Source organism: Coregonus lavaretus, assembly GCF_964263955.1.
Source record: "Coregonus lavaretus genome assembly, chromosome: 11".
Classification (NCBI taxonomy): Eukaryota; Metazoa; Chordata; class Actinopteri; order Salmoniformes; family Salmonidae; genus Coregonus; species Coregonus lavaretus.
Genome location: NC_139998.1, coordinates 21,826,923 through 21,850,785, shown reverse-complemented (window position 1 = coordinate 21,850,785; position 23,863 = coordinate 21,826,923).

Genomic DNA, 23,863 nt, shown 5'->3' with positions numbered 1-23,863 from the left:
TATCATCTATAGCTGTATGTCATGCTTTATAAAGGGTTCATAAATGTGGCATAACTGTGTGACATAACCACCAATGTAAAATTTGACATAAACTTCCATGTCAAATATTACATAAACCTGTGCTTTATAAAGACTGGCATAAGCACTGCTTAATAAATGCCTTATAAATCATATTAAATTGAGGCTTCAAAAAGCATTTATAACCCTGTCATGAATCTTGGTAGAGCATTGCAACGCCAGGATATTGGGTCCGATTTCCAGGACCACCCATATGCAAAAATGTATACACGCATGACTGTAAGTCGCTTTGGATAAAAGCATCAGCAACATTTTATATATAATATTATATTTCACTAAAATATTTATAGGATGGCCCAACCTCTTTCCATTTTGGGTGCATGGTCAATATTGGACCTGACCTCAACTTCCCCCGAAATGCTGTGCTGCAGGATGACACACTCTAAAGCAGGGTTCTTCAATTCCGGTCCTGGAGGGCCGAAACACCTCTGTTTTTCATCCTCTCCTTCTAATCAGGGGCTAATTCAGACCTGGGACACCAGGTGAGCGCAATTAACTACCAGGTAGAAATAAAAAACAGAAGTGTTTCGGCCCTCCAGGACCGGAATTGAAGAACCCTGCTCTAAAGGATGACACACATTCTAAAGTGCAGTCATGCACACCAAAAAAACGTTGGTAGGGCCTTTTAAAATCATTTTAATTTTTTGCCTACTTCTGTTTTTTGCTAAATTCCATTTTCTTGGTTTTGTTTTTCCAGGTTTCGGATTTTCCCCTTTTTTTTTGGTTTACCCCTGTTTTTTCACACTTTGTTAATAGAAAAACAACAAAATTTGATTTTCTGTGTTCACAACAATGCTTAAACCACATCGGGGGATGACTTTTGAGGTCTGGGAAAAGCTAAGAAGCTTTGATTTTTTAGTGTAGTTGTCCTTTAATTCAGTGAGCATGCCCTGCACTGTTGTTTGGTAAGCCAATATGTATTCCATTCCATTGATTCGCATTTGGGGCATTTATTTGACTTTGGAACATATTTTAAAACCCAAATGTAATGCAAATGGCACTTAAATATGAACAAATATTAATCATTGTTAATGTTTAGAAAAATACATCTTCATATATCATGAATGGTTATTGACACTTTTCTACTATTACGCGGGGGACTTTTATTTTGAACATTTCCAAAATTCTATGACCCGGAAATACTTTTTTAGTGTTGCTGACGATATGCTGATCATGTGATGAGTTCGCATGTCAAATGCCCACTTGTTAATAAAGTTAACCTTTATTGTAATTTAGTTAGTTGTAGTTAAGTGTTGAGTTAGAATACATACTGTAGCTACCTCAATCGTTATTTCAAATAAATTAGGTGACTTCACAGCAATTCCTAGCTAGCCAATATTTAGCTAGCTAGCTAGCAGGCTCAGCTAAATACAAATCCCCCTAGATACAGCCATGTCTCATAGTCAAGTCATGAGATTTGTAAATGAAAGAGGAATATAATAATAGGAATTTAATGGAGTTTCCTATTTTCCCATTTAGAGTTTCTGGCGCGGCACAGAAATGCCTTTATCTAGATGATGTGACAAAGGCCTTTCCTACCAGACCTGCTAACTTTCTTTTTGTTGTTGTTACTTTTAAGGTTGGAACCAACATGCAGCAAATCAAATCAAATCAAATCAAATTGTATTGGTCACATGCGCCGAATACAACAGGTGCAGACATTACAGTGAAATGCTTACTTACAGCCCTTAACCAACAGTGCATTTATTTTAAACAAAGAAAAGTAAAAATAAAACAACAACAAAAAAAAGTGTTGAGAAAAAAAGAGCAGAAGTAAAATAAAGTGACAGTAGGGAGGCTATATATACAGTGGGGTACCGTTGCAGAGTCAATGTGCGGGGGCACCGGCTAGTTGAGGTAGTTGAGGTAATATGTACATGCGGGTAGAGTTAAAGTGACTATGCATAAATACTTAACAGAGTAGCAGCAGCGTAAAAAGGATGGGGTGGGGGGGCAGTGCAAATAGTCCGGGTAGCCATGATTAGCTGTTCAGGAGTCTTATGGCTTGGGGGTAGAAGCTGTTGAGAAGTCTTTTGGACCTAGACTTGGCACTCCGGTACCGCTTGCCGTGCGGTAGCAGAGAGAACAGTCTATGACTAGGGTGGCTGGAGTCTTTGACAATTTTGAGGGCCTTCCTCTGACACCGCCTGGTATAGAGGTCCTGGATGGCAGGAAGCTTTGCCCCAGTGATGTACTGGGCCGTACGCACTACCCTCTGTAGTGCCTTGCGGTCGGAGGCCAAGCAGTTGCCATACCAGGTGGTGATGCAACCAGTCAGGATGCTCTCGATGGTGCAGCTGTAGAATTTTTTGAGGATCTGAGGACCCATGCCAAATCTTTTCAGTCTCCTGAGGGGGAATAGGCTTTGTCGTGCCCTCTTCACGACTGTCTTGGTGTGTTTGGACCATGATAGTTCGTTGGTGATGTGGACACCAAGGAACTTGAAGCTCTCAACCTGCTGCCTCTCTCCAGCAGGAAGAGAGGCAAGAACCATTAGTCCGCCAGCTCAGGGACAAGCTACACTTTTCACAGCCCTGTGTAATGTTCAATGTAATTGCATTGCTGGACTTTTTGAAACGTAATGTATTTCTATTGTTTTAAAAATGTACAAATAAAAGGAAATGTATGGTTTTAACATGTCTTTAATGTTTATTTGTTTTAGCTGTTAGTGATAATACATTTGTGTTTACATCATTAAGCCTTAATGTATGTGTTATGAATGACCAAAGGTGTCTGACTTTATATTAAGTACAGCTTCATATGATACAAGGCATTTATGTTTGTGTTATAAAAGACCAAAGGGGTCTGACTTAAAATTACGTACAACGTCATGCGATATAGAATATTTATGGATGTGTTATGAATGACCGAAGGTGTCTCACTTAAAACGAAGTATTACAGGACACTACATAAAGTGTCAATATATAGGTTATTAATGTTCTGCTGATTTATGAAGGTTCTCTCATGATCCACAGGTTACTGTAGGGTGTGAGAGGTATTTAAATGGGTTCATGGACCTGCAAAGCATGCGTTTGTGTGTGTGTGTGTGTCAGAACCAAGCAGTGGCAACCCGTCATTCAGGGCAGGTGGGGCAGTATTGCATGTTATTTTGCCATTAATTTGTGTTACATATCAGTTTGCAAACAATGTCAAAAATAAATAATCCTTGAGTTAATAAAGCTGCATAAAAACATGGTATCTTTCTTGAGTAAGGCACAGTGCTTTCTGTGGTAGAGAGGCAGCCAGCGAAAGCACAGAGCATTGGTGTTGGTAATCTTCTCTAGTTGCACCGTGATTGGTTCAGTGTTCACTCATGGGGACACTACGTCACCGCAGAATCTACCGGGATGTCCGGGAGAGCCTGTCACGGTTCAGACAGACGACCAGAGGACCACAATTGCGTCACACCAGAAAGTTTATTAAAACTTAAGGGAAAAGGGAAGTAGGGAGTGAATGAAGGCTCCAGGGGTAACAGGGATCCCGTCCAATGTGCTGGGTCTGTGCCCCCCCCAGTGGCAGCGATGCGTCCTATGAAGCCGGTGGTGTGTGGTCCAGAAGTCCGGGATTGAAGAGTAGTCAGGAGTCGTAATGGCAGAAGCAGGTCTGGATCTCCTGGGGCAGAAGAGTATCCAAAAATCAGGCAGGTCCGGGGTCACAAAACCAGGGTGAGCCAGAAGCGCGAGCAAACCGGTTCCGGGTGTGAGCTTTGCAGACGATCTGACACCGGAGAGCTGAAAGACAGGGCCTTAAATACTGGGAGAGGTAGTGGGTAATGCAGCGCAGCTGGCAGAGTAATTAGAGCAGAGCAGAGCAGGGACAGGTGGAGCTAGTTAGGCTGAGTAGAGAGAGTGGTGAGCAGAGTGGAAGAAAATTAAGGTGGTAACCCGGTGGAGTGAGAGGCTCATGACAGAACCCCCCCCCCAAGGGACGGCCCCAGAAGTCCCAAGAGCAACACCACGCCGGGCGGGAGGAGGGGAGCCGGAGGAGGGCTAGAACTCCTCCGAACGGTCCGAGTGAACGTCCTCATCCTCGGAGGAAGCCGGAGGGCCGTGGTCGGGAGATGGGACAGGTCCCGAGACAGGATCAGGCACAGGACAGGAAGCCGAGCGGGCAGGACGGTTAGGGACCCCTCTGGGGCGGCCCCTACGGATTGCAGGTTGATCAGGATGCCGTTGGTGGAAAGCGGTGATGAGAGTCCTATCCACAATCCGACTAGCTGGCACCCAGGTCCTTTCCTCAGGTCCATAGCCCTCCCAGTCAATGAGGTACTGGAGACCCCTACCCCTCCGTCTGGACCGAAGCAGGCGGCGGACGGTGTAAACCAGACCACCATCGACGAGCCGTGGAGGAGGAGGACAAGGCGCAGCAGGGACCAGCGGACTCTCATGGATGGGCTTAATCTTAGACACATGGAAAGTGGGGTGCACCCTCAGGGAATTAGGCAGTTGGAGCCGGACAGCAGTTGGGCTAATCACTCTTATGATAGGGAATGGGCCAATGAACCGAGGTGCCAGCTTCTGCGACTCCACCCTGAGTGGCAGGTTCTTCGATGACAACCACACCCTTTGACCAACATGGTAGGTGGGAGCAGGAATTCTCCGACGGTTGGCCCCGGTAGTGTAGCTGGCAACGGATCTGAGGAGTGTGGCTCGGGCTTGTGACCAGGTGCGGCGACATCGACGGGCAAAAGCAAGTGCAGATGGGCAAGTAACCTCCTCTTCCTGGCTGGCAAATAGAGGAGGCTGGTATCCATAAACACATTGGAAAGGGGACATACCGATGGCAGAGCAGGTCAGAGAATTGTGTGCGTACTCCACCCATGTCAATTGCTGCGACCAGGAGTGGGGGTTGCGTGAAGTCATGCATCGCAGTGCCTTCTCGAGCTCCTGATTAGCCCGCTCTGACTGCCCATTGGATTGGGGATGGAATCCGGAAGTCAGACTGACTGTGGCTCCCAGCAGGTGACAGAACTCCTTCCAAAAAGCGGAGGAGAATTGTGGACCACGGTCAGAAACTACATCCTTTGGCAGTCCGTGGATCCGGAAGACGTGTTCCAGGACCACCTGGGCGGTCTCCTTGGCGGTTGGGAGCTTGGGGAGGGGAATGAAGTGTGCCATCTTGCTGAAACGGTCAACTATGGTGAGAATGACGGTCATGCCACTTGAAGGGGGCAGCCCCGTGACAAAGTCAAGGGCGATGTGAGACCAGGGACGTCTGGGCACAGGCAGGGGCTGCAGCAATCCGGCTGGGGGCTGGCAGGACGACTTGTGTTGGTTGCAGATGGGGCAGGCTTGGACGAATTCCCGTACATCCTTCCTCAGAGAGGGCCACCAGAACCTCTGGGCGAGCAGGTTGTAAGTGCGGGTGGAGCCAGGGTGACAAGCTAGGCGGGAGTCATGTCCCCACTGAACGACCTGGGACCTCAGGTCTTCGGGGACAAAAAGGCGGTCAGCTGGGCAAGTGCTGGGACCTGGCTGGTTACGGAGAGCCTCCAGCACCTGTTCCTCAACAGCCCAGGTCAGAGCTGCAACGATGCAGGGACTTGGCAGAATCGACACAGGGTCCTTGGAGGGGGTGTCATCCTTCTGGAATTGACGGGAGAGGGCGTCTGGCTTGGTGTTGCGTGATCCAGGCCGGTATGACAGAGTGAAATTAAACCTGGTGAAGAACAGGGCCCAGCGGGACTGCCTGGAGTTCAACCGTTTGGCCGTGCGGATGTACTCCAAGTTCTTATGATCGGTCCAAACGAGAAATGGAATGGTGGACCCCTCCAGCCAGTGACGCCACTCCTCCAAGGCAAGCTTCACAGCCAGCAGCTCACGGTTCCCTATGTCGTAATTGCACTCAGAGGGGGACAACCGACGTGAGAAAAAGGCACAGGGATGGAGCTTCCTATCCTCCGCAGCCCACTGAGAAATCACAGCACCAACTCCCACATCCGAGGCGTCCACCTCCACAATGAATTGCCGGTCCACATCAGGCATCTGGAGGATGGGAGCGGAGGTGAACCTCACCTTGAGGGTACTGAAGGCTTTGTCGGCTGCTGGGGTCCAGGTGAAGGGTTGCTTGGTGCTGGTTAGAGCAGTGAGAGGGGCAGCAACGGTACTGTAGTTCCGGATAAACTTTCTATAGAAGTTAGCAAACCCCAGAAACTGTTGCAGCTTCTTTCTGTTCTCCGGAACTGGCCATGAAGTGACTGCTGATACTTTGGCAGGATCCATTTGGATACTTCCCTCTGCCACTATGTACCCCAGGAAGGCCACTGTCTTGACGTGAAACTCACATTTCTCTGCCTTGGCGTAGAGGGAATTCTCCAGAAGACGATGAAGGACTTGCTGGACATGGCGGGTGTGTTCAGACAGGTTTCTGGAGTAGATTAAGATGTCATCCAGGTAAACGAAGACAAACTTGTTTAACATGTCCCGCAGTACATCATTCACTAGAGCCTGGAACACAGCAGGAGCATTGGTGAGGCCAAAAGGCATAACCAGATACTCGTAGTGGCCTGTTGGTGTATTGAATGCGGTTTTCCATTCATCTCCCTCCCGGATCCGCACTAGGTGGTAAGCGTTTCTGAGATCCAACTTGGTAAAAACAGTGGCTCCCTGGAGCAACTCAAAAGCAGAGGTGAGCAGAGGCAGAGGGTAACGGTTCTTCACTGTTTAGTCGTTGAGTCCCCTGTAGTCGATGCAGGGGCGAAGAGATCCGTCCTTCTTCCCCACAAAGAAGAAGCCAGCACCAGCAGGAGATGAAGATGAACGGATTAATCCTGCGGACAGAGAGCCATTGATGTAGTCCTCCATGGACTTTCTTTCAGGAGCAGACAACGAATAAAGACGACCCTTTGGAGGGGCTGTTCCAGGGAGGAGGTCGATGGCACAGTCGTACGGTCGGTGAGGGGGCAGAGATGTGGCTCTTGCTTTGTTAAACACCTCTCTGAGACCATGGTAGCATTCTGGGACATTGGAGAGGTCAGGAGCGGAGTTAGTAGGTACTGGCCGAGGGGGTAGTGCGGCAGCAAGCAGGCAGGTTCGGTGGCAGTCCTCTCCCCACTCCCTGATCACCCCGGTCACCCAGTCGAGCTGAGGGTTGTGCCGGCGGAGCCATGGGTAACCCAGGATGAGGGGTTGGCCTGGAGAGGGGAGCAGGTGAAACTGGATAGTTTCTTGATGGTTTCCGGACAGACCCATCGAGACCGGGGCCGTGACATGAGTGACCGATCCGAGTAAGTGTCCGTCCAGTGCCCGGGCAGGAATAGGAGGTGTCAAACGGAGGTTCTCCAGTCCCAGTTGGCGTGCCAGCTTGATGTCCATTATGTTGGCTTCGGCGCCAGAATCCACCAGAGCAGCCAGGGTGTGAGTTGAGTCAGAGAGGCGGAGGTGAACTTGCAGCAGGGGTTTGCGGTCGGAGGACTGGATGGTCATTGAACTCAACCGGACTCCCCCTATGCCCGGTGAGCTTCGGCCCTTTAAAGGGCAGGTTACCACACGATGTCCATCACCTCCACAATAGAGGCAGAGGTTTGAGGTGAAGCGGCGCTGGCGCTCTGCAGGAGTGAGAGAGGCTCGCCCAATCTCCATAGGCTCAGACTGATCAAGCTGACCTGGGTGAGTGGCAGTAGATGACAGGAGCCCAGTCGGATCTCTCCGAATGCCGGTAGTAGGTGGACCTTGGCGCCCCCTCTCACGACGACGGGTCTGTATCCTTCTGTCGATCCTGACAGTCAGTGCGATGGCTTCATCAAGAGTGGAAGGCAGTTCATGGGAGACCAACTCGTCCTTGATATAGTCAGCCAAACTATGGAAGAACGCGTCCACCAACGATGGTGTGTTCCAAGAACTTCGTCTAGCCAGGGTTCGGAAGTCGATGGAATGGTCTGCGACTGTACGTCTGCCTTGTCGAATACTGAACAGTTCACGAGACGCCTCTGCGGTTGGTGAATCCAGGTCAAACACCTTCAGCATCTCCTCAGCAAACAGGTCGAAGGTTGCACATGCGGGGGTTTGACGTTCGAACTCTGCTGTTCCCCAGAGTCGAGCTCGGCCCGTCAGGTGTGTGATGGCATACCCAACTTTAGCCCCCTCCGTGGCGAAGGTCCTTGGCTGCAAGGAGAACTGAAGTCGACAGCTAGTCAGGAATGGCCGGACCTGGGTTGAATCGCCGTTGAACCGCTCGGGGTTTCCAATCTTGGGTTCCGGAGCAGCGGCTGCAATGACCGGGACAGGTAACTCGGGGGCAGGGCTGGTGGGCAGACTGGCTGGGGTAAGGTTGGTGAGGAGTTGAATGATCATGGCGAGTTGTTGTTGCTGCTGCTGGAACTGCTGCTCATGCTCATCGGTTTCCATGTCGGGGAAAGTGTGCGCTGAGTCCATAATGGTCAGATCGTACTGTCACGGTTCAGACAGACGACCAGAGGACCACAATTGCGTCACACCAGAAAGTTTATTAAAACTTAAGGGAAAAGGGAAGTAGGGAGTGAATGAAGGCTCCAGGGGTAACAGGGATCCCGTCCAATGTGCTGGGTCTGTGCCCCCCCCAGTGGCAGCGATGCGTCCTATGAAGCCGGTGGTGGGTGGTCCAGAAGTCCGGGATTGAAGAGTAGTCAGGAGTCGTAATGGCAGAAGCAGGTCTGGATCTCCTGGGGCAGAAGAGTATCCAAAAATCAGGCAGGTCCGGGGTCACAAAACCAGGGTGAGCCAGAAGCGCGAGCAAACCGGTTCCGGGTGTGAGCTTTGCAGACGATCTGACACCGGAGAGCTGAAAGACAGGGCCTTAAATACTGGGAGAGGTAGTGGGTAATGCAGCGCAGCTGGCAGAGTAATTAGAGCAGAGCAGAGCAGGGACAGGTGGAGCTAGTTAGGCTGAGTAGAGAGAGTGGTGAGCAGAGTGGAAGAAAATTAAGGTGGTAACCCGGTGGAGTGAGAGGCTCATGACAGAGCCTGGCTGTTCAAGCCCCCTTGGGTGCTGTCATCAGAGGTGGAAAAAGTACCCAATTGTCATACTTGAGTAAAAGTAAAGATACCTTTAATAGAAAATGACCCAAGTAAAATACTACTTGAGTAAAAGTCTAAAAGTATTTGGTTTTAAATATACTTAAGTATCAAAAGTAAATGTAATTGATAAAATATAATTAAGTATCAAAAAGTAAAAGTAAAAGTATAAATCATTTCAAAGTCCTTATATTAAGCAAAGCAGACGGCATCATTTACTTTTTTTTAATTATTATTATTTAAGGATAGCCAGGGGAATGCTCCAACACTCAGACATCATTTACAAACGAAGCATGTGTTTAGTGAGTCCACCAGATAAGTGGCTGTAGGGATGACCAGGGATGTTCTTTTGACAAGTGTGTGAATTAGACAATTGTATTGTTCTGCTAAGCATTCAAAATGTAATGAGTACTTTTGGGTGTCAGGGAAAATGTATGGAGTAAAAAGTATATAATTGTCTTTAGGACCGTAGTGAAGTAAAAGTAAATGTTGTCAAAAATATAAATAGTAAAGTAAAGTACAGATACCCCAAAAAACTACTTAAGTAGTACTTTAAAGTATTTTTACTTAAGTAGTTTACACCACTGGCTGCCAAAGATTAACATTAGAAGTGCCCGTCCAAGAAGGCTCAAGGTCATTGCCCACAGATAAAATTACGTCAAATCACATTATATCTACCGTAGCTTTGATTGGACTGATCATGTCAACATTATACTTTCAACATGTGAATAGATGTTTACACTACTCACTTTATGTTTCAGGGGACAACGTTGACAAGATGTGTGAGTCGGACAACAGCTCAGATTTTTCAAGAACAGACCGGTCAAAAAAACACAAGAAGGAACAAAAAAGGAAACGGCTAGATGTGGAGGTATGTGTCATGACACTGCACACATTTAGATAATGCATTCATTAAAATCAAAGAACAGTAGACACTTTTTAAGTGTTTAAAGGCAAGCTAGCACAATCAGCTGTCATTTGGCATGTATATTCATGGAACACTAATGAAAAAAAGTATTTTATTAGGAACCCCATTAACTGTTGCAAAAGCAGCAGCTACTCTTCCTGGGGTCCACACAAAACATGAAACATGACATAGTACAGAACATTAATAGACAAGAACAGCTCAAGGACAGAACTACATACATTTTTTTTTAAAGGCACACGTAGCCTACATATCAATACATACACACAAACTATCTAGGTCAAATAGGGGAGCAGCGTTGTGCCGTGAGGTGTTTCTTTGTCTGTTTTTGAAACCAGTTTTTCTGTTTATTTGAGCAATATGAGATGGAATGTAGTTCCATGCAATAATGTCTCTTTATAATGCTATATGCTTTCTTGAATTTGTTCTGGATTTGGGGACTGTGAAAAGACCCCTGGTGGCATGTCTGGTGGGGAAAGTTTGTGTGTGTCAGAGCTGTGTGTAAGTTGACTATGCAAACAAATTGGGATTTTCAACACATTAATGTTTCTAATAAAAAGAAGAAGTGATGCAGTCAGTCTCTCCTCAACTCTTAGCCAAGAGAGACTGGCATGCATAGTATTTATATCAGCCCTCAGATTACAATGAAGAGCAAGATGTGCCACTCTGTTTTGTGCCAGCTGCAGCTTAACTAGGTCTTTCCTTGCAGCACTGGACCACACGACTGGACAATAATCAAGATTAGACAAAACTAGAGCCTTCAGAACTTGCTTTTTGGAGTGTGGTGTCAAAAAAGCAGAGCATCTCTTTATTACGGACAGACCTCCCCCCATCTTTACAACCATTGAATCTATATGTTTTGACCATGATAGTTTACAATCTAAGGTAACGCCAAGTAATTTAGTCTCCTCAACTTGTTCAACAGCCACACCATTCATTACCAGATTCAGCTGAGAACTTAGGGAATGATTTGTACCAAATACAATGCTCTTAGTTTTAGAGATGTTCAGGACCAGTTTATTAGGGTTTCAGTGACTTCATTAGCTGTGGTTGCTGATGCGTATATGGTTGAATCATCAGCATACATGGACACACACGCTTTGTTTAATGCCAGTGGCAGGTCATTGGTAAAAATAGAAAAGAGTAGAGGGCCTAGAGAGCTGCCCTGTGGTTCCACACTCTTTACATGTTTGACACTGGAGAAGCTTCCATTAAAGAAAACTCTTTGAGTTCCATTAGATAGATACAGTGAGGGAAAAAAGTATTTGATCCCCTGCTGATTTTTTACGTTTGCCCACTGACAAAGACATGATCAGTCTATAATTTTAATGGTAGGTTTATTTGAACAGTGAGAGACAGAATAACAACAACAAAATCCAGAAAAACGCATGTCAAAAATTTTATAAATTGATTTGTAGTTCTGGGCTGATTCCTCACCGTTCTCATGATCATTGCATCTCCACGAGGTGAGATCTTGCATGGAGCCCCAGGCCAAGGGAGATTGACAGTCTTTTGTGTTTCTTCCATTTGCCAATAATCACACCAACTGTTGTCACCTTCTCACCAAGCTGCTTGGTGATGGTCTTGTAGCCCATTCCAGCCTTGTGTAGGTCTACAATCTTGTCCCTGACATCCTTGGAGAGCTCTTTGGTCTTGGCCATGGTGGACAGTTTGGAATCTGATTGATTGATTGCTTCTGTGGACAGGTGTCTTTTATACAGGTAACAAGCTGAGATTAGGAGCACTCCCTTTAAGAGTGTGCTCCTAATCTCAGCTCATTACCTGTATGAAAGACACCTGGGAGCCAGAAATCTTTCTGATTGAGAGGGGGTCAAATACTTATTTCCCTCATTAAAATGCAAATCAATTAATAACATTTTTGACATTAGTTTTTCTGGATCTTTTTGTTGTTATTCTGTCTCCCACTGTTCAAATAAACCTACCATTCAAATTATAGACTGATCATTTCTTTGTCAGTGGGCAAAGGTACAAAATCAGCAGGGGATCAAATACTTTTTTCCCTCACTGTAGCTCTGAATCCACGATATGGCAGAGGTTGAAAAGCCATAACACATACGTTTTTTCAACAACAGGATATGGTCAATAATTTCAAAGGCTGCACTGAAATCTTACAGTACAGCTCCCACAATCTTCTTATTATCAATTTCTTTCAACCAATCATCAGTCATTTGTGTCAGTGCAGTACATGTTGAGTGCCCTTCCCTATAAGCATATTGAAAGTCTGTTGTTAATTTGTTTACAGAGAAATAGCATTGTATTTGGTGAAACACAATTTTTTCCAACAGTTTGCTAAGAGCTGGCAGTAAGCTTATAGGTCTACTGTTAGAACCAGTAAAGGCCGCTTTACCATTCTTGGGTAGCGGAATTACTTTGGCTTCCCTCCAGGCCTGAGGACAAAGACTTTCCTCTAGGCTCAGATTAAAGATATGACAGATAGGCGTGGTTATGGAGCCAGCTACCATCCTCAGTAGCTTTCCATCTAAGTTGTAAATGTCAGGAGGTTTGTCATTATTGATCGATAACAATAGTTTTCCCACCTCTCTCACAGTAACTTTACAAAATTCAAACTTTAAATGTTTTTATTTCATTATTTGTTTTTTTGTTCAGAATACGGTGGCTCACTGTTCATTGTTGGCATTTCCTGCCTAAGTTTGCCCACTTTGCCAATGAAGTAATCATTAAAATAATTGGCAACATCAAATAGTTTTGTGATGAATAACCCATCTGATTTGATGAAAGATGGAGCTGAATTTGTCTTTCTACCCATAATGTCATTTAAGGTACTCCATTTTTTTTATCATTCTTTATATCATTGATTTTTGGCTTCATAATACAGTTTCTTCTTCTTTTTGTTGAGTTTAGTCACATTATTTCTCAATTTGCAGTAAGTCAACAAATCAGATGTGCAGCCAGACTTATTAGCCACTCCTTTTGCCCCATCTCTTTCAACCAAACAGTTTTTCAATTCCTCATCAATCAATGGAGCCTTAACAGTTCTAACAATCAGTTTCCTAACAGGTGCATGTTTATCAATAATTGGAAGAAGCAATTTCATAAATTCATCAAGTGCAGCATCTGGATGCTCCTTATTAATCACATCAGACCAACAAATATTTTTTACATCATTCACATATGAGTCACAGCAAAATCCTTTGTATGATCTCTTATACACTATTTTAGGCCCAGCTGTTGGAACTTTGGCTTTCCTGGATATAGCCACTATATTGTGATCACTGCATCCAATGAGTACGGATACAGCTTTAGAACAAAGTTCTACAGTATTAGTAAAAATGTGATCATGTGGATGATCGTGTTCCTGTAGTGTTTGTAAACACCCTGGTAGGTTGATTAATAACCTGAACCAGATTACAAGCACTGGTTACAGTAAAAAGCTTCCTCTTGAGCGGACAGCTTGATGAAAACCAGTCAATATTCAGGTCCCCAAGAAAGTAGACCTCTCTGTTTACATCACATACACTATCAAGCATTTCACACATTTTATTTAAATACTGACTGTTCGCACTTGGTGGCCTATAGCAACACCCCAAAAGAAAAGGCTTTAGATGTGGCAAGTGAACCTGCAACCACAACACTTCAATGACATTTGACATAACGGGCAGCAGGTAGCTTAGTGGTTAAGAGCGTTGTGCCAGTAAACGAAAGGTTGCTGGTTCAAATCCCTGAGCGGACTAGGTGAAAAATATGTCGATGTGCCCTTGAGCAAGGCACTTAACCCTAGTCGCTCTGGATAAGAGCGTCTGCTAAATGACTAAAATGTAAAATAAGTTATTTTCTAAGCATTACAGGGATATGGCTCTGAATACATATAGCAACACCTCCCCCATAAGCATTTCTGTCTCTTCTATAGATGTTATATTCTTGTATTGCTACTGCTATATCATCAAATGAATTATCTAAGTGAGTTATCTGATGTTAGCAAGTTATTGATTTCATTAACCTTATTTCTAAGGCTACATGTATAATACATGTAGCCTATGGGCTATTTTCAGCCCTTTCCTGGGTAGCTTATCAGAGAGACATAATACTGGAAAGAGCAAACAAAGCAAGAAAATAAAAAAATACATTAATCAATTGGTGTGTGTGTGTGTGTGTGTGTGCTGTGGGGTTGAAGCTACGAACCTATAGGCTTGGCTCTCTCATCCCTTCCAGGCTTCTGGGAGGGAGGGTGGACAATGAGCCTGTCATATCGGATGTAAGCAATGTCCCCACGCGCTCTGGCAGCTTTCATGGCTGGGAAAAGTTATTTCCTCTTCTGGCGCACAGCTTCAGGATAGTCCTCGTTGAGAAAGATGTACATTCCTCTCAAGTTCTTGGCTCTTTCCAGAACAGCTACCTTGTCCTTGAACCTCAGGAACTTGACCACTATTAGCCTGGGCCTGTCACCTGGGCCGGTGGTAGGTTTTCCAGTCCTGTGGGCGCACTCCACATCAATATTCCTGTGGTCCATCTTCAATTTCTCAGAGATCATTTCCCTCACTTTGTCCTCACTCCATCCAGGTCTCATGTGGAGATTCTGCAATTCCGTCCACAACCATGTTGTTACGCCTTGATTGTCCCTCGAGTCTGATTTATCTTTTTTTTTATCCGTCATCGTTATCATGGATTCACAGACAGAACTGATATCCTCTCTCAATGACTTACAGATTGCTGTAGTCAACTGCAAACTGTTCTTTAGGTCCTGGACCTCTCTGGTCAGGTCGTCCATTATTTTATTAGTCGAATCAACCAGTATTTGGACAAAGCACTTGAAGTTATTTTCTTGATGCAACAACTGCTTATATAACTTTTTTTGTTTGTTTAAAAGATCCTTCACACGTGTGATAGAGAGACACCACTGTCCTCGACAACGGTACTCCCGTCGGCTTTGGTCTTTGTCATGGTAGCTAGCAAAGTAGGTTATGCTGTTACTCCTTGCAGTTCCAGACAGGGCAGGTCACAAGGAAGATTGAAAACAACAAACAGCAGGGCTCTAGACATCCACAAACCCAGGACAATGCGCGGTCCCAGCCACAATGGCTAACCGCGTCGCGGGCTGCGTTCAAGCCCTCAAGAAAACCCAGCTAGCTTGATATGCTGCTAGCTAGCAGCTAGGCTAGCTGCATGCCAAATAGCTCCTCAGACCCGTCCTTGGTCAGCAGGACAATGGACAGAGGCTAGCAATCCCAGCAACTGATGCCAACTGTGTCGCGGGATCCAAACTAAAAAGTTAGCTAGCTACAAAGAACTTCCCAATACACTTTCAAAACAACAAACTTTTCAAAACAACAAATCCAAGCTCTTCCTCGTTCACGTTCAACAGGAAGTGGGAAATTGATTGGAGTGGGAAAAAAGTGCTTGTGGTTGTGCATTGATAAGCACACCAGTCGCGTTAATGATAAGTAATAAAATTAAGACAGCACTTCTAAAAGCCTATTTCACACCATAGCCTGCGGAATTTGCAAGATAACTTTTTCTTTCATTTTGATTTTGTCACAAATGAAAAAGGTCAAGTTGGAAAGGCCCGATGACTGTAGGGGGAACACAAGCGACCAGCTCCCTTTCTCTCCCAGCAAAATAACTACGTTTTCCAACTAAGGTCATACGTCTTTGAATTGCTGTCAGCTATTTCAACAAAAGCATATTATACTCTGCATACATGTCAATACATACAGTACCTACTGTTTATGTAAACACATATTCCTGTTAATTTACAAAAATCTGTTTGAAGTGCAGCTAGCTCACTCCTGCACAGGCTAGCAGGCAAAGGGGTGTTAGATGGTAATATTGAGCTAGCATGAGTTAGCCTTGTTCTTTCGTTTCTTGGGTTACCCTCCTATCATAAATAGTCCATTATGGGTAGGGTTCTGAAACGAGGCACAGATGCAGCAGAAAAGTATGAGGGACAATCAACATTTTACCTTTAAAACACTACAATACATTTTTACTTTTGGGAAATGTCAACTGCTTAGGGGTTCTGTAAGTGACTTACGTTGTTACTTTTGTGGATATTTTAGCGTGGAACCTTGTCTTTAAAGACAAGTTTTAGGCATGATGCATATGGGCTAAAACACACCAACCGGACGGTTGGCTGACTGCTCCTCACCCTGCATAGGATAGAGCAGACCAGAGTTAACCACAAAATCATTATATAAACATGGTGTTCACACAGCCCCAACGTTGAGTTATCACATCATTTGAACAGCTTGTTCGGCGCCTGCCCACGAGTGGAGCCAGCTGGCCATTAACGTTACTACTACCACTCGGTTTTCTAACACCTTAATTAAAGTTTGGGACCAAATATACGGCATATTTGATATAGCTTAAAGTATCAAATGAAAAAATTACCTGAGTAGTAATAGTAACTTCTTAGTATTAGTTACTAGATAGTAATTATGTTATTAACAACATTTTAGTTTTATTGGAATTGCAAGTATGTTATTACACAGGTGGAACAAGGTATGGGAGAGGGAGGAGTCAAGGGGAGGTGTCCTGTAATAACATGTGTCACCGAATTGTAATTACATTGCAATTACTATTTACCTACATTGTTGTTACTAAGACCATTACTATGTAGTTACTATATAACATCAACTTAATCATTCTGTACATGCTGAAGTTGATTTGGTTTTATTTGTGTTATGGCAGAAGGAAATATATAAATATGTATGTTTAGAATAAATGCTTTTGTGTTCAGATTTCAGCAAGCACATTAATAAATTGCTTCATATTTTATACATTAACATCCAAAACCCCAGACGACATAGCAAAAAGATACAAGAAGGTCCTGGCGACCTACAAAAAGAAGGGAAGCATATCCACTGCTTTCCACAACGTGCAGGGTGTGGATCGCAACACTGTGGCGATAAGTGCCCCTCTGGCAGAGATCATGCTAGTAGCGCCGGAGTTCCTTCGTTCACAGCCAGAGTTTGACAGCTCTAAAGAGACGCTCAACCAATATGCAAGAAAGATCACCAAAAATGCAACAGCAGAGGTGAGCTACGCTATAAAAGAAAAGAGGCGTATAAATTCAAATAAACACTGATTATGAACACTCATTCACACACACCACACATCACATACACCCTAGGTAGAGATAATTTGAGAGAAAGGATGAGTAAGATAGTCTGTTTTCTGAAATGAGGCGCATGGAACTGCTCCATTTCCCCTATAAACGTAATTTTGCACACATTTATGTTTGACTGTTAAGGATACAGCATGTTCTGGCTGTAAATTCTAAACAAAAATAAACAAAATATTGTGAGTGGTTGACGCTTGCTCCAGATGTGCAGTGGAGAGAGCAGTCTGTACACGTTCAACAAAAGATAATCACAGAATTTACATTATGTTAGTTGTTCCTGTGTAGAAACATTGTAATTACAAAACTTTTCTTTATAATGACATTGTAATAGCATAAATTGTGATATACCCTGCCAAATGTTTAATAATATTGAAAGTACATAGTAATTACACTTAAAGGTGCGGTAATAACATTCATCCTAGATTGAGATGGATTCCCATTGATCACAACTACAAGTACTGTATCGGGTGTCTGCCATCGTTGTAACATAGTAACTACATAGTAATTGCATGAGTTATTCATGATGTGTTTCACTTTACATTAAGTTGCTTGTTTCTGTGTAGAAACATTGTAGTTACGATCCTTGCCTTTAAAACAACATTGTAATAACTGACATTTTGATATATCCTGTGAAATATGTAATTGCATCGAAAGTACATTGTAATTACACTTATAGGTGTTGTAACAACAATTATTGTACATTGAAGTGTATTTTCCCAATGACTGAAATAAAAAGGTTTAACCTACTGTGTTTCACTTTCACTACTTGAATTATTTTGAACAACATTTCACTTACATTACACCTTTGAAGCCGAATAAATAAACCCTTTAATCCATTTTCAAAGGCAGTACATAGTACTCACAAAGGTTATACCATTACGTGTTTCACTTTATATTAAGTTGCTTGTATATCCATTGTAAATACATTGCTCTTACATTTTAATCAGTACATAATTTAATCCAAATAATATGGAAATAAGATAACTGAAGCTGTAGTTAATCATAGGGTTTGCATTGTTACAACAGCTGACGGAGTCCTAACCTAGCTTATTTTGGTGGTGACAGCCTTATTATAAAATAGATTTTTTTAAATGTCCTCATCAATCTACACACAATACCCCATAATGACAAAACAAAAGCAGGTTTTTAGACCCTTTCCTATGAGACTTGAAATTGAGCTCCGGTTCATCATGTTTCCATTGATCATCCTTAAGAAGTTTCTACTACTTGATTGGAATCCACCTGTGGTAAATTCAATTGATTGGATATGATTTGGAAAGGCAGACACCTGTCTATATAAGGTCCCACAGTTGAAAGTGCATGTCAGAGCAAAAACCAAGCCATGAGGTCAAAGGAATTGTCCGTATAGCTCCGAGACAGGATTGTGTCAAGGCACAGATCTGGGGAAGGGTACCAAAATATTTCTGCAGCATTGAAGGTCCCCAAGAACACAGGGGCCTCCATCATTCTTAAATGGAAGAAGTTTAGAATCACCAAGACTCTTCCTAGAGCTGGCTGCCCGGCCAAACTGAGCAATCGGGGGGAGAAGGGCCTTGGTCAGGGAGGTGACCAAGAACCCGATGGTCACTCTGACAGAGCTCCGGAGTTCCTCTGTGGAGATGGGAGAACTTTCCAGAAGGACAACCGTCTCTGCAGCACTCAACCAAATCAGGCCTTTATGGTAGTGGCCAGACGGAAGCCACTCCTCAGTAAAAGGCACATGACTGCCCGCTTGGAGTTTGCCAAAAGGCACCTATAGACTCTCAGACCATGAGAAACAAGATTCTCTGGTCTGATGAAACCAAGATTGAACTCTTTGGCCTGAATGCCAAGCGTCACGTCTGGAGGAAACCTTGCACCATCCCTATGGTGAAGCATGGTGGTGGCAGCATCATGCTGTGGGGATGTTTTTCAGTGGCATAGACTGGGAGACTAGTCAGGATCGAGGGATAGCTGAACAGAACAATGTACAGAGAGATCCTTGATGAAAACCTGCTCCAGAGCGCTCAGGACCTCAGACTGGGGCGAAGGTTCTCCTTCCAAGAGGACAAGGACCCTAAGCACACAGCCAATAAAATGCAGGAGTGGCTTCGGGACAAGTCTCTGAATGTCCTTGAGTGGCCCTGCCAGAGCCAGGACTTGAAGCCGATCGAACATCTCTGGAGAGACCTGAAAATAGCTGTGTAGCGACGCTCCCCATCCAACCTGACAAAGCTTGAGAGGATCTGCAGAGAAACTCCCCAAATACAGGTGTGCCAAGCTTGTAGCGTCATATACAAGAAGACTCGGGGCTGTAATCGCTGCCAAAGTTGCTTCAACAAAGTACTGAGTGAGGGGTCTGAATTCTTATGTAAATGTATGTAGTGTGTCGTGACGTGACTTTCATTAATGTGATGACTTATTTATTGAATAATTACCTACTATGTTTGTTTAATCATTACTAGATCAAATTAATCATGTAATAATTAACACATTAGGAATTTGGGGCACCACGGGGAAAGTTGTTTAACAAGTTACCGTTTCACCTAATTAACTCTAAAGATATCTAGATATCTCTTATATCATTTAACAGTCACTTATTAATCATTTACCTCATATCAGTCTCATTCTGAATGTCCTAGACTCTTTAAATCTGCACAAATCCGGGTCTTACTGATCATTCCATACCACACAAATTGATTTAATTATTTATTTACTAACTGATTAAAAATGATAACACAAGATGCAAACACATACACGTGTAGGTTTGGGATTAGAACTTAATACAGTGAAAACGGGTCCATAGCGGACTAACACAATATGACGCTTGTTACAACAGATGGCGAGTTAAAGAGCGAGAGAAAGCGAGAGAGGAAGAGAAGCAACACTTGGATACATTTGTGAACTACTCACAGTAATCCTAATACCTTGCCCCGAACTGCCAGCCCCTTTGGGTAAGAAGTAATGCATGTATTTACGTGTTGAAGGTGTTTGTCGTGTATCTCTGTTGGACCCAGGACTTCGTGGAAAGGGGTCGATTGGGCCTTCTCTTTCGGATGTGCCTTAGATGTAAGGCTCTGATTGTCCACAAGAGGTCACAATGTCCTTCTTCTTAGTTGTCTGTTTACTTTCACTCGTTCTGGAAGTGGTCTTCTGAGGACGGATAATCAGCCGTGTCGATGATCCCCAGTGGGGTGATGAGAGCAGTGTAGTAGACGATGGTTTGAAGAGAGTAACAGGATTGTCCCACTTAAATTCACCTTCTTAGATACAGTACTTAGAACAGCTACTCAGCCGTAACATGGATTGTTAGAGAGGTGACTTTGTCGTCTTCACCTCGTGTTGATTTTCAGGGTCGTAACCAATGGAGACAGAAGCTGCAGCTTGAGTCCGTCTGGTCTAGTCTGTTAATTCTTAACTCCATTTTTTTGTACCCTCAGGTAAAAAGGGTCATTTCTGTGATACTGACACACTCTCTGAGCTCCCTCGGGTGTGGCTAGTTACGATGCAAAAGTATTATCATCACTATGATCTTGTTAGAAAGCTAAAATCACATTCCTATCTTCACGAAAACATTGTCTTCCTCCTTGATGTTTTCTACACAATGTAAAGGATGTAAACTTGATGTACACAGTGTAAAACTCTTCAATTTACAATGTTTTCGTTATAACGCCTTTATACAATTTTTTATGAAATCACAAAATATACATACATTTTCCATATTCCATTTCTCATCATTCCCAACATTCGGATGTTGAAATATATTGTCCCAGTGTTCATTATTGTATGTTGAAGTTACCCCTGTGGGTAAGAGGGTCTGGTTGTTGTCAGCCATTTGCCAAGCTGATGTGAGGCCTTTGATCCTCACCCAGGGAGAGTCATGACACATGTAACAAGGTTAAGTAATAGGATGCAGTGTTAACATGGTGCTACACAGGAGACTGCAAAAGTGTAATTACAGAACATGTTAGTTACATTTGGAACAAAACATATTGTAATTACATAGAGATAAATCATGAATAATTACACGTGGAATAACCTCCGACAATCTGATTTGTAATTACATATCCTTGTTCCACTTGTGTAATAACCTATAGCGCTAAATCCTTATTACAGTGTAATTACATAGTATTTACATAGTAATTACATGTAACTACTATGTTATAAATACATGTATTACTACTTAGTTAAATATTAATTAATGTGCACCTAAGGTAAAGTGTTTACCAGACATTTTTAAAATGTATGAACTACTAGGTTATAGGCTTACTTAATAAATGTTTGGAGTAGGTTTTTAGAGTAAATAAATGTTTGGAGTAGAAATCATCCCTGTCTGATGCATTTTGCGTCATATGATGCTGTGTTTTGCATCATATGATGCAAAATTAATCAATAGGGGATGGTTTCTATATTTTGAAAGTTACATATCAGTCCCGTGTAGCTCAGTAGGTAGATCATGGCATTTGCAACGCCAGGGTTGTGGGTTCGATTCCCACGGGGGACCAGTATGAAAAAAATAAATATGTATGCACTCACTAACTGTAAGTCGCTCTGGATAAGAGCGTCTGCTAAAATGACTAAAATCTAAAAAATCTAAAAGCATCTTGAAAACTTGATTGCTGACAAGCAAAACATTTGGACTAATGAAACATATGCCAAAGCAGAGTTTTTGGGTGGAATTTTTCATTAAGGTTCTCCCACTTATTTTTCACCCATGCAGGTGACAGCTGCCCCTCCAGCTCGCACTCCTACACGTAGAAAAGACATAAGATGAAGTACAATAATAACCAAAACATGAGCAAAGTAGAGTTGTGTGAACTTTCTGTAGCTAGACTGCCACATACTTTTGGAGTGCCAAATTGGAGTGCCAAGGTGAAACAGTAACGAGTGCAGCGTACCATTACTTTCACCATAACAGGTTATGTACAATGAAACTAGCTGGCTAACGTTAAATATGAAGTCGTCACTCAACAGCAAGTAACCCTGTAGCTAACCGCTTTCGAGCATCTGCCCCGCTACCTCATAACCCATGCTCCCATCTAATTCATTTACCCATGCTTCCTATATACCCCAACAGGCTAATTGCAGTGGTAATGAACATGTAAAAGCAGCAAATTGGGATGGGAATAACATTAGCAACTAAGCAACGCGCACACACACACACACACACACACACACACACACACACACACACACACACACATACTTGCATAAACATATCCAGTACATTGATGCGAAACAACCACTACCACAACAACAATATGCCACGTCAGCCCATCTCCCCTCCCTTCAGTAGAGACATGGCATGGGACAGCTCTGGGACTAGGACAGCTCTGTGACTGTGATCTCCGTGCCCTTAGTGCTCTGCTCATTTGCAAAGCCGCAGCTGAAGGTCACACAGCTCACATGATGCGGAAGAAATAAACTGAATTAAAATAAGTTAGGCTTTAAAAAGCAAATACCCATGATATTTTGAAGTTTTATAAAGGGATGATGTTTTTCCTCACAGGATATGTTGGAGGTTCATTATAGTGCCAAAAGTGTCAGCAGTTTTGATCAGAAGGAATAGAGTCTCAAATTAATAAATAGGAACGAGTATGAGGGATTGAATAAACAGTTCTTTGACTTGGAGTAAATACATTTCAAAGAGAACGGCTGAATCACAGCATGCATGGAAATAAGAGCAGCGCCACCGGCATCACCGCTTAGTATGCTATCAGTGTTAGTTTAAAGTTGGGGGATATGTTAAATTTCAAAACTAAAGAGTTTAGAAAGAGGCCTGACATGTCGAGAGGTGAGCTCGCTTTCAGTGCATCTTTAACCTCTAAAAGGCTCCAAAAGCTACACCCTCTTCCTTGTGTTCTTACAGACACTCCAATCCGGCAACTCCCATCCACCCACCTACAGACTTTAATTCTTAAAAGTCTAAGCCATTGGGGTGGTTCTAAGCTGACATATGGCATTTTTTAAAGATCATACCATGGATTATTTAGCTATTTGATTTGGAATTTTAGGACCCCTTTAGGTATAAAAAGAAGTTAAATGTTATTTTTTGGATAAAATATAGAATTTGGCCTTTACTGCTATAGCCCAGAGAAACGCATTGAATAACATGAAAAAGACAGTCACAAGGAATAAGGTTTTGAAGTGTCTGTCCTATATATAGGAGATATGTGACTCGTTTCAGGAAACTAGGCGTATGTCACTGCTTCACTACTTCGTGCGTCACTACTTCATTTGAACGTAAAGTTTTTATTTTCTAATAAAAATGAGTTTTTTGGCAGAATTGCCTTCTGGAACATGTGAACTTTCATGTGCCTTAATAACAAACTTGTATGCCATCTGTAAATACAAATACAATTGTTAAATTACGAACCTAATTGGTTTAGCCACAGAAAAAGACAGCAACCTTCCCGCTAGCCATGATTGGCTGAGATAATGAGTGAGCTGGACATGCCCGAGAGATGAGTTCGGATTGGTCTGCCATGTAGCTCCCTTCTGTCTATTTGAGCTGTTCAGTATGTGTAGTAGGTAATCCTTTCTAATGCTGCTTTTATCACGTAGTAAAACTGCATAATTGTTTGCTCTCCACTTTCTGGAGGACTGAGTTTTGAAATCAGTGGAATTAGAGTATAATAGCTAAGGAGATTGAGAAAACACCGGTCTCCGGATTACATCTTCAAACTAAGGGCAACCATGGCATCCGTGACAGAGAGAGAGAAGCTTCCATCCATGTATACGGGTAAGATAGTCTAGCTAGCTAGATTTTCAGATATTACACGGTTCTAATTT